The sequence below is a fragment of the Lactuca saligna genome, chromosome 2 (assembly GCF_052625555.1).
Source record: "Lactuca saligna cultivar CGN05327 chromosome 2, ASM5262555v1, whole genome shotgun sequence".
Lineage (NCBI taxonomy): Eukaryota > Viridiplantae > Streptophyta > Magnoliopsida > Asterales > Asteraceae > Lactuca > Lactuca saligna.
Window position 1 is genome coordinate 45,144,376 of NC_136418.1, and position 7,926 is coordinate 45,152,301.

Below are 7,926 nucleotides of genomic sequence, written 5' to 3' on the forward strand. Positions count from 1 at the left end.
CCTCAGCTCATATCTGGCATACTCCAGGGTTTGTTGGGAACAACACGGAGCAATACAACCTCAACCCAACACACCCAACATGTCGACATGTAACAAATAAATACACATACATATAATCAGACAGTATCACAGGTAGTCCTACATATCTACTAGACTAGCATATCAAACTAGCATGCATATCAAATTCATACTCAGCATATCAATAACTACTAGGATATCAATCCAATTGGCTGACCTTGGTGCCGTCGACCCCTAAGTATAGTGAGGAAAACTCACCTCACAAGCATCACTGACTAACAAGATCCAAATCTCAAATCACAGCTCCAAACTCAATTGCCTACAACCACCATGTGACTAACTCCTTTAAAACCCCGAAATACCCGAAATATCCTCAAGTTCAAACTTGGTTAACCATGGTCAAAGTCAAAGTCACCAACCAAGGTCAACAATCCATGTTGACCCAAATCGTCGAGTGCATCTATCAACTCGCCGAGTTCCTTTAGTGCTCAGAGAAACGGGGAAGACCCGAGGCAACTCGCAAAGTTAGCAGAACAATTCATCGAGTTCCTACAACATCCAAAAAGCAGGAAAATCCAAGCCAACTCGCCGAGTTGGCGAGGCAACTCATCTAGTTTTCCTATTCTTAAGTCATTCAGCCATTTCCCAAGCGAATCTAATGCCTCAAACCATAAATATGGTCCCCTAGGGCCGAAATACCACGTAAAGTTGCTAACTTTACGTCCATGCATGGCATCAAAAAGGCTAAAACACTTAAACAAAGAGTATTAAGGGACTTAGAGCCTGAAGGAGGGCCAAGACTTGATAAAGATGGCAACTTTAAGTCCAAAGAGGCTATGAGATGTCTATATATGAAGTTATAGCTCATGATGCTCTAATCAAAGAATGGTCCCAAAATAAGCTAATAATGACAATAAACTCTCAAATGAAGAGATCTAGCAAATGAATGATCAAGGTATCGACTTTATACCTCAATACGACAACAACAGGGAAAGTTCTGGATCTAAAGCTTCTCCCTTCAGCTATGCACCACCAACTTCAAACTTCTTCAAGTAAACACTAAAAAGATAGTCTTTAAGCTCACAAACACTCAAAATTGAGAGAGAATGCACAAGATAGGGTTTTCTGGACAGAGGGGCGGATAAGGAGGCCACCCCAAAGAGTATAAGGTCCTTAAATAGGGTGCAACACTCTAAAAATTAGGGATTCATAAACAGCCGCCAACTCGTCAAGTTTTCCTCAACAACTCGTCGAGTGGAGAGCTTCCAACACGTTGATTCTGAGGCCATCAACTCGACGAGTTCCAAAGGAGAATTTGTCTTTTAAGCCATAAATCTCATACCTGGGAGTCGGGATGTTACAGCTCCTATGGTTGGTGTTGCCTTGTAGAGGATTTGAGTTTTAATTGTAACATATTCTTTGACAAGCCCCATAAGATATTAATAAACCATTTCTTTCTCTTTAGATTTGATGAGTCACTTTCCTAACTCACATATGCAACCGGGCAGGTACACCGTGGAGTCGGAGACAAGGTTTGGATTTCATCTCAGAGACCTCGTAGCTTAGTGTAATATGTGGATATAAAGATGTCGTCTTGACGTGTGATTATGAGAGACTGTTTTAATTTGTATGCCCTAGAGGCGCTTTGTTTATCGAACCTCTCTTCATGGTCGTTCCAAATTTCGTTTGTTGCATGCGCATACTTCAAACTAGATATGATTTTGTTCGCTATGGTTATGGCTAACCACCCTTTGATCATCGCATCCAAAGAATGTATTCTTCCGATTCCTCTCTGGGTTTTTCAAGGGTTCCATTGATGAACCCAATTTAATTTTTGGCAAATAGAAAGTTTCGCATCTCCACTGCCCAGTCGCTCTAGTTATTGTCACTGTGAACGCATCGTTCACCTGCATCTGTCAAGGGCAAATAGAAAGTTTTTTTCCTGCCGACTCTGGCTTGTATCTTGCTGCCATTGCTGGAAGTTTGTATCGTAGGTGCAAGACTTGCTTTATACCATAAAAAATTTGCTTTGATACCATAAAATATTTACTGCTCAAATAACTTACCCAACAAGGAAACAAAAGAATCCTAACCTAATTACAATAGAAAACGTTAAAAGATAGGGAGCTGATCTGTACACAACAATTTTTCTTCATACACAACAATTGGTGCTTTAAAATGTTGTATTGTACAACTATATAATGCATGAATTGTTGTGTATGACAAAAAACTGTTGTGTACAAAATATATATATATATATATATATATATATATATATATATATATATATATATATATATATAATTGACTCTAGGATAATTACTCAAAATACGGAAGGTTTCCTTTAAAAAAGATCTATCCAGATTTGGTAACTAATTTTTAGACCACTATATTATGGTAAATATTTTTAAAACATACCATGTCTAAGTAGAAAACTCCTAAAATATCATAGTTTAAATAAAAATTAAATCGATAGAAATCGCAATTGTATCTCCAACATCTATCGAAATCCCTATAAAATCGGCATTAGGATATAGTAGAATCTATCCAAATTATCTTTATCACAACAATCGTATCCAAACAATATCATCTTTCAAAAAATTATCGATTTCTAAAGCTTCGTCGATCAGCATCAAAGTCTCTTGAGATAACAACAACATTATATTTCAAAAAGAACCCAACAATATCATCTTTCAAAAAAAGATTAATAACTGCTTTCTGTAAAGTTCATTCGTTGAATCGATTTCCATATTACTAACTTATCAGCATTGAAGTGTTAATCATCGTTGAAGTACTTCGAAGGTATGTATTCCATTCTTTCCACGTTCTTTTTGACAATGAAATTCCATTAGTAATGTATCATCTTACGAATTTGACTTTTCCGATCTTGTAAGCAAGACATGCTTAATCCAATGCGGTTAACATGTTTAGTGATCACCACTCTCGATCACTGCATTTTTTAATAAGGCTGTATGTTTTTTTATATTAACAACTGTAGTTTTCATTGATATCGGAGAGATTAAAAGTTTCAATTAAGTTGCATACATTATTTTTTCTTTGACGTTGCATACGCCTTAATTCTTTGGCTTTCTTTTTTCGTTTTTTTAATCTTTTCTTGATATCCAGATATCGATAGAGGAGAAGTGGAGAACTTCATTCAAAAAAGAAGGTGGTAATCGTAACTAAGCTTCTAACAGAATCTTTTTCACGCTGTTAATTATTGTCAGGCAATATAAGCACCATGTCAACTGATGAGAATATCGAGATATGGAAGATGAAGAAGCTTATAAAGGCACTTGAAGATGCTAGAGGCAACGGAAGCAGCATGATTTCTCTGATAATCCCTCCACGTGATCAAATTTCACGAGTCACCAAGATGCTTGCTGATGAATTTGGAACTGCTTCCAACATTAAGAGCAGGGTGAATCGTCAGTCTGTTTTAGGTGCTATAACATCTGCCCAACAGAGGCTCAAGCTCTACAACAAGGTACCTCCAAATGGACTTGTTCTATACACAGGAACAATACTAACAAATGATGGAAAAGAGAAAAAGGTTACATTCGACTTTGAACCTTTCAGACCAATAAACGTATCTCTTTACCTTTGTGATAACAAGTTCCACACAGAAGCTCTTAACGAAATGTTGGAATCTGATGACACGTTTGGTTTCATTGTTATGGATTGAAAAGGCACTCTGTTTGGGATAGTAAGGGGCGATAGTAGGGAGGTTCTACACAAATTTCCTGTTGATTTGCCAAAGAAACATGGAAGAGGAGGGCAATCAGCTTTGAGATTTGATCGTATTCGTATGGAGAAACGTCACAACTATTTAAGGAAAACAGCAGAGCTTGCAACAAAGTTTTATATCAATCCTGCTACTAATCAGCCTAATGTTTCTGGACTTATACTTGCTGGATGCGCTGATTTCAAGAATGACCTCGGTCAATCTGATATGTTTGACCCGCGTCTTCAGGCCAAAATCTTGAATGTGGTTGATGTCTCTTATGGAGGTGAAGATGGGTTCAATCAGTCTATTAAGTTGTCTTATGATATTCTTGCAAATGTCAAGTTCATACAGGAGAAGCATTTAATCGGGAAGTATTTTGAGGAGATCAAACAGGATGGAGGGAAGTATGTCATGGGTGCTTATGACACTTTGGAAGCTTTAGACATGGGTGCTGTGGAGACACTCATTGTTTGTGAAAATCTGGAGATTAATCGATATGTTCTTAAAAACGGTGTTTCGGGTGAAATTATTGTTAAGCATTTAAACAAGGAACAGGAGACTGATGAAAGTAATTTTCGGGATTTGGTCAGCAATGTTGAACTTGAAGTTGAGGAAAAGATGTCTCTTCTTGAGTGGTTTGCTAATGAGTACAAAAGATTTGGATGCAAGCTTGAGTTCGTCACAAATAGAACTCATGAGGGATTTAACTTTTGTAAAGGCCTTGGTGGGATTGGTGGTATTCTTCGTTACCAGATTGATATTCACCCATTTGATGAGTTGTCTGATTACGATGGAGAAAATAATGATATTGAAATTTCTGATGATGAGGAAAGTTATGAAACTGAAAACCATGGTGAAGGGGTGAATTATGATGCTGAATAGCAATCAACCACTTCTCAAGCTTCTATCCAAGCGCCTTGCATATTTCCTCCTTCAAGGAATTCTTACAAAGGTCAGTTATTTTTTTGTATGCATCTATGATAATGATTACTACTTCATTAGCATTATAGATTATACAAAGCTCAGTGCATAATTCATCACACAACACTTCATCATTTTACCTCTTACCTCTACAAAACCGAACTAGAGAACATTTACTAACCTTGACTACAATGTCCCCTTCTTTAGACATATCCAACTTCCTGAATGTATGTTGGGTATCCATAACTTGAGTACAATGCTGCATCTAATTGTAGAAAATTGCAAAACAAGTACTTTGCATTGGCATTGGTTCTTATTTTTTCTTTATATCCGCTGAAACAATCTTCTAAAAAATTCTGAATTCTCTGGTTGCGAGTAATTTTACTTATGAGGGTTTATGTTTCTTGTACTACCATTTGTAAATTGCATTGTATATTGGAAAAAATTGAAGTTAAAAGTTTCAAGTTGCATATGATACACACATTTTAACTTAATGTTGCATATTCTTTTATTTCCTTTGTTATAACTTTTTTGATGTCCATGGATGAGAATTTCATTTACAAAAAGAAGGTGACCATGCATCATGACAACGATTCTAGTGGGGTGTTGCATGTATTTTCTTAACAACTTTTTGAGAAAATGACCTACGAGCACAACAAAGTTTCCAGACCATTCAAAAAACCCCAATCATGTTTTGTCGGTTCAAGAAAAATCGAATGAACTTAAACTTTTGTCTAAAAAAGCCCAACTAAGTTCCACTTATTATCATATCCGGAAATGACTTGTCAGACCAACGAAGTTTCTAGTCCGTTAAAAAAACCCCAATCATGCTTTGTTTATTCAAAAAAATCCAACGAACTTAACATTTTGAACAAAAAAACATGATTGGGGTTTTTTGAAAGGTTTAGAAACTTAATTTGTTGGGCTTTTTCAGACAAAAGTTTAAGTTCTTTGGGCTTTCTTGAACAGAAAAAACTTAGATTGGTGTTTTTTGAACGGTTTGGAAACTTCGTTGCGATTGTGAGTCATTTTCCCTAACTTCTTTTTACCTTATGTATTAATAATTTTATCAAATCCCTGGGATTCCGGTGGAAACAAACATATGTATATAACTAACTGTTCCTAATGTTGCTATTGGCAGGCAATTTAAGTAGGACGGAAGTTGATGTTGATGAAACTGCTAAGAACACAAAATATGTTGATGGGCCCACCTGTCTTCAGTCAAAGAAAAACGTGAATGTTGTTGATGGGGGAAATCCTAATACAAAATCAACCACTTGTCAGGTGACGGCACATGAGTTTCAAGCATCATTATTGCCTAGCTGTTCAAGGAAACCATGGTTACCGAGGTTAGTTATTTTTTCCTATGAATTGTCTCTTTTATACTGATTAACTCTACTAGTCTTTGTTTTAGTTATTACGAATTTCCATGATTCATTACAATTTTACTTGCTTTATCATATCTTTGCAGGGAACCAAGTTTCTTCACATTTTTTTCTACACATGATCTGATAACTATGATCTTGGCCAAGTTTTTATTATACTTTTAATATCGATTCTTCATACATAACACTTTTTTAATTAGGTGAAGTTTTTACTCTCAGCAGAAAGGGACATAACTTTTTTTTTTAGTACATTGATATCAGGCAAGAGTAAATCCAAGGCTCATTTTTGTAACTTCTTTATCTTTATATGTTCAAAAGGATTTCTTAAATATTAGAAATGATTAGGGGTGATATTAGTAGTTCATGTGAGTAGTATGACAACATAATCTTGATCATTCTGGGAACTTAATTTACATATCATTCTCCTTGGTAACTGAACGAACCAAGTTCACCTATTTGATAGCAAGGCAGAAAAATCTACAACTGAAAAGTAAAAGTTGAGGTACTCTAGTAGGTGTGAAAGTAAAGTGCATAATTCATATGGTTGCATTGGTTGTTTTTTACAGCATAAATCCTTCATCATATCAAACATACAACTTAAGCCTTTTTATGGTATTTGGTGTTAAACATTGTTGTAATGCCTCTTTCTTTTTTTTTTTTTTTTTTTTTTTTAATGTTTTTTTCGCATTGAAGCAGTTAGAACAAGCTAGATGTAAGAGAGATCGTGCCCCGGTTCCCTCCTTGAAGACGTTGCATGAGAGTATTTTTGTGTTGCCCCGATAAAAAGATCCTAAGGAATACGAACATCTATGTGCATTGACATTGATTAATATGCATTTAAGTTTTTTGAGACTCCATGTTAACTTGAGATTTTCGTTGGTGCTTTTAGACTTTATGTTACCTTTTTATGTTAGTTGGATATCAGTTGTCATAGCTTCTCAGCATGTTTTATTTCATTTGATCATTTACCAAAGGATTATTTATGTTGGTATTTTTTTTTTTTAAACATTTATTATGTTTCTCCTAATTATACTCATCTTATTGATTTTAAAGTTTAAGAAATCTGATTGATTCCAAAGTCTTATGAAATATTGTGTATCCTTCAGAAATGGAAATGTTTTGACTACATACTTTGGGACTTTTGTGTACTAAAAGCCTCTTCATAACAAAGATATATGGCAAGCTTAATTTATTCATTAACATAACAAAGTTATATGGCATGTTTAATTTATTCATTAACTAGGCGAATGTCATCGGCACATTGTGTATAATATAATTATACATTTACAGTATTTACAAATATTTACCTTTGGTCAATAGACACGTTAGACCAGGTTTACTGGGAGAGGCTACAACCATTGCATTAATACCGTATAGTGGAAAAAATATGCCATTTGATCGCAATCTAAGTATGAAAGATCCAAACCACAACTATGACACATGGCACAACAATATTTGTTGCTTTTTATTTTTAAAATTTAGAATTTTTAATAATGTTAATTTATGGATAATATGTTTTCTTAAAAATATAAAAAATATATCAAATTCATGGTTTTTAATTCTATACAAATAAAGTATAATACTATATATTTTTGTGTATATTTTAAATTCTCATATAAGATGTATTTGTGGTTGTGTTAGGTTATTGATAAATGATAACAAAAATGGTTGGTTGTTTATGTGATGTAGGAAAAAAGATTTTTACATCAAAAAGGTAGGTTGAGACCGATTACTGATGTATATAGTTTTCAGGCGATTAAAATTACAAATACAAATATATTAGAAAATAGTTTAATGACACGTTCAAAAAATATATTGATTGAGAACATACCTGAGAACTTCACCAAATCTTTCATCTTCTTAGTAGATGCAACA

General features: G+C 34.6%; 1 pseudogene across 1 annotated transcript; it reads left to right on the forward strand.

The window, feature by feature from the left end:
* Positions 1-2,593: 2,593 nt before the first annotated feature.
* Positions 2,594-7,034, forward strand: LOC145030919 (eukaryotic peptide chain release factor subunit 1-3 pseudogene; annotated as a pseudogene). Its single transcript, XR_013676732.1, has 4 exons — positions 2,594-2,820; positions 3,145-4,697; positions 5,808-6,015; positions 6,748-7,034. The product of XR_013676732.1 is annotated as a eukaryotic peptide chain release factor subunit 1-3 pseudogene (transcript).
* Positions 7,035-7,926: the final 892 nt, after the last annotated feature.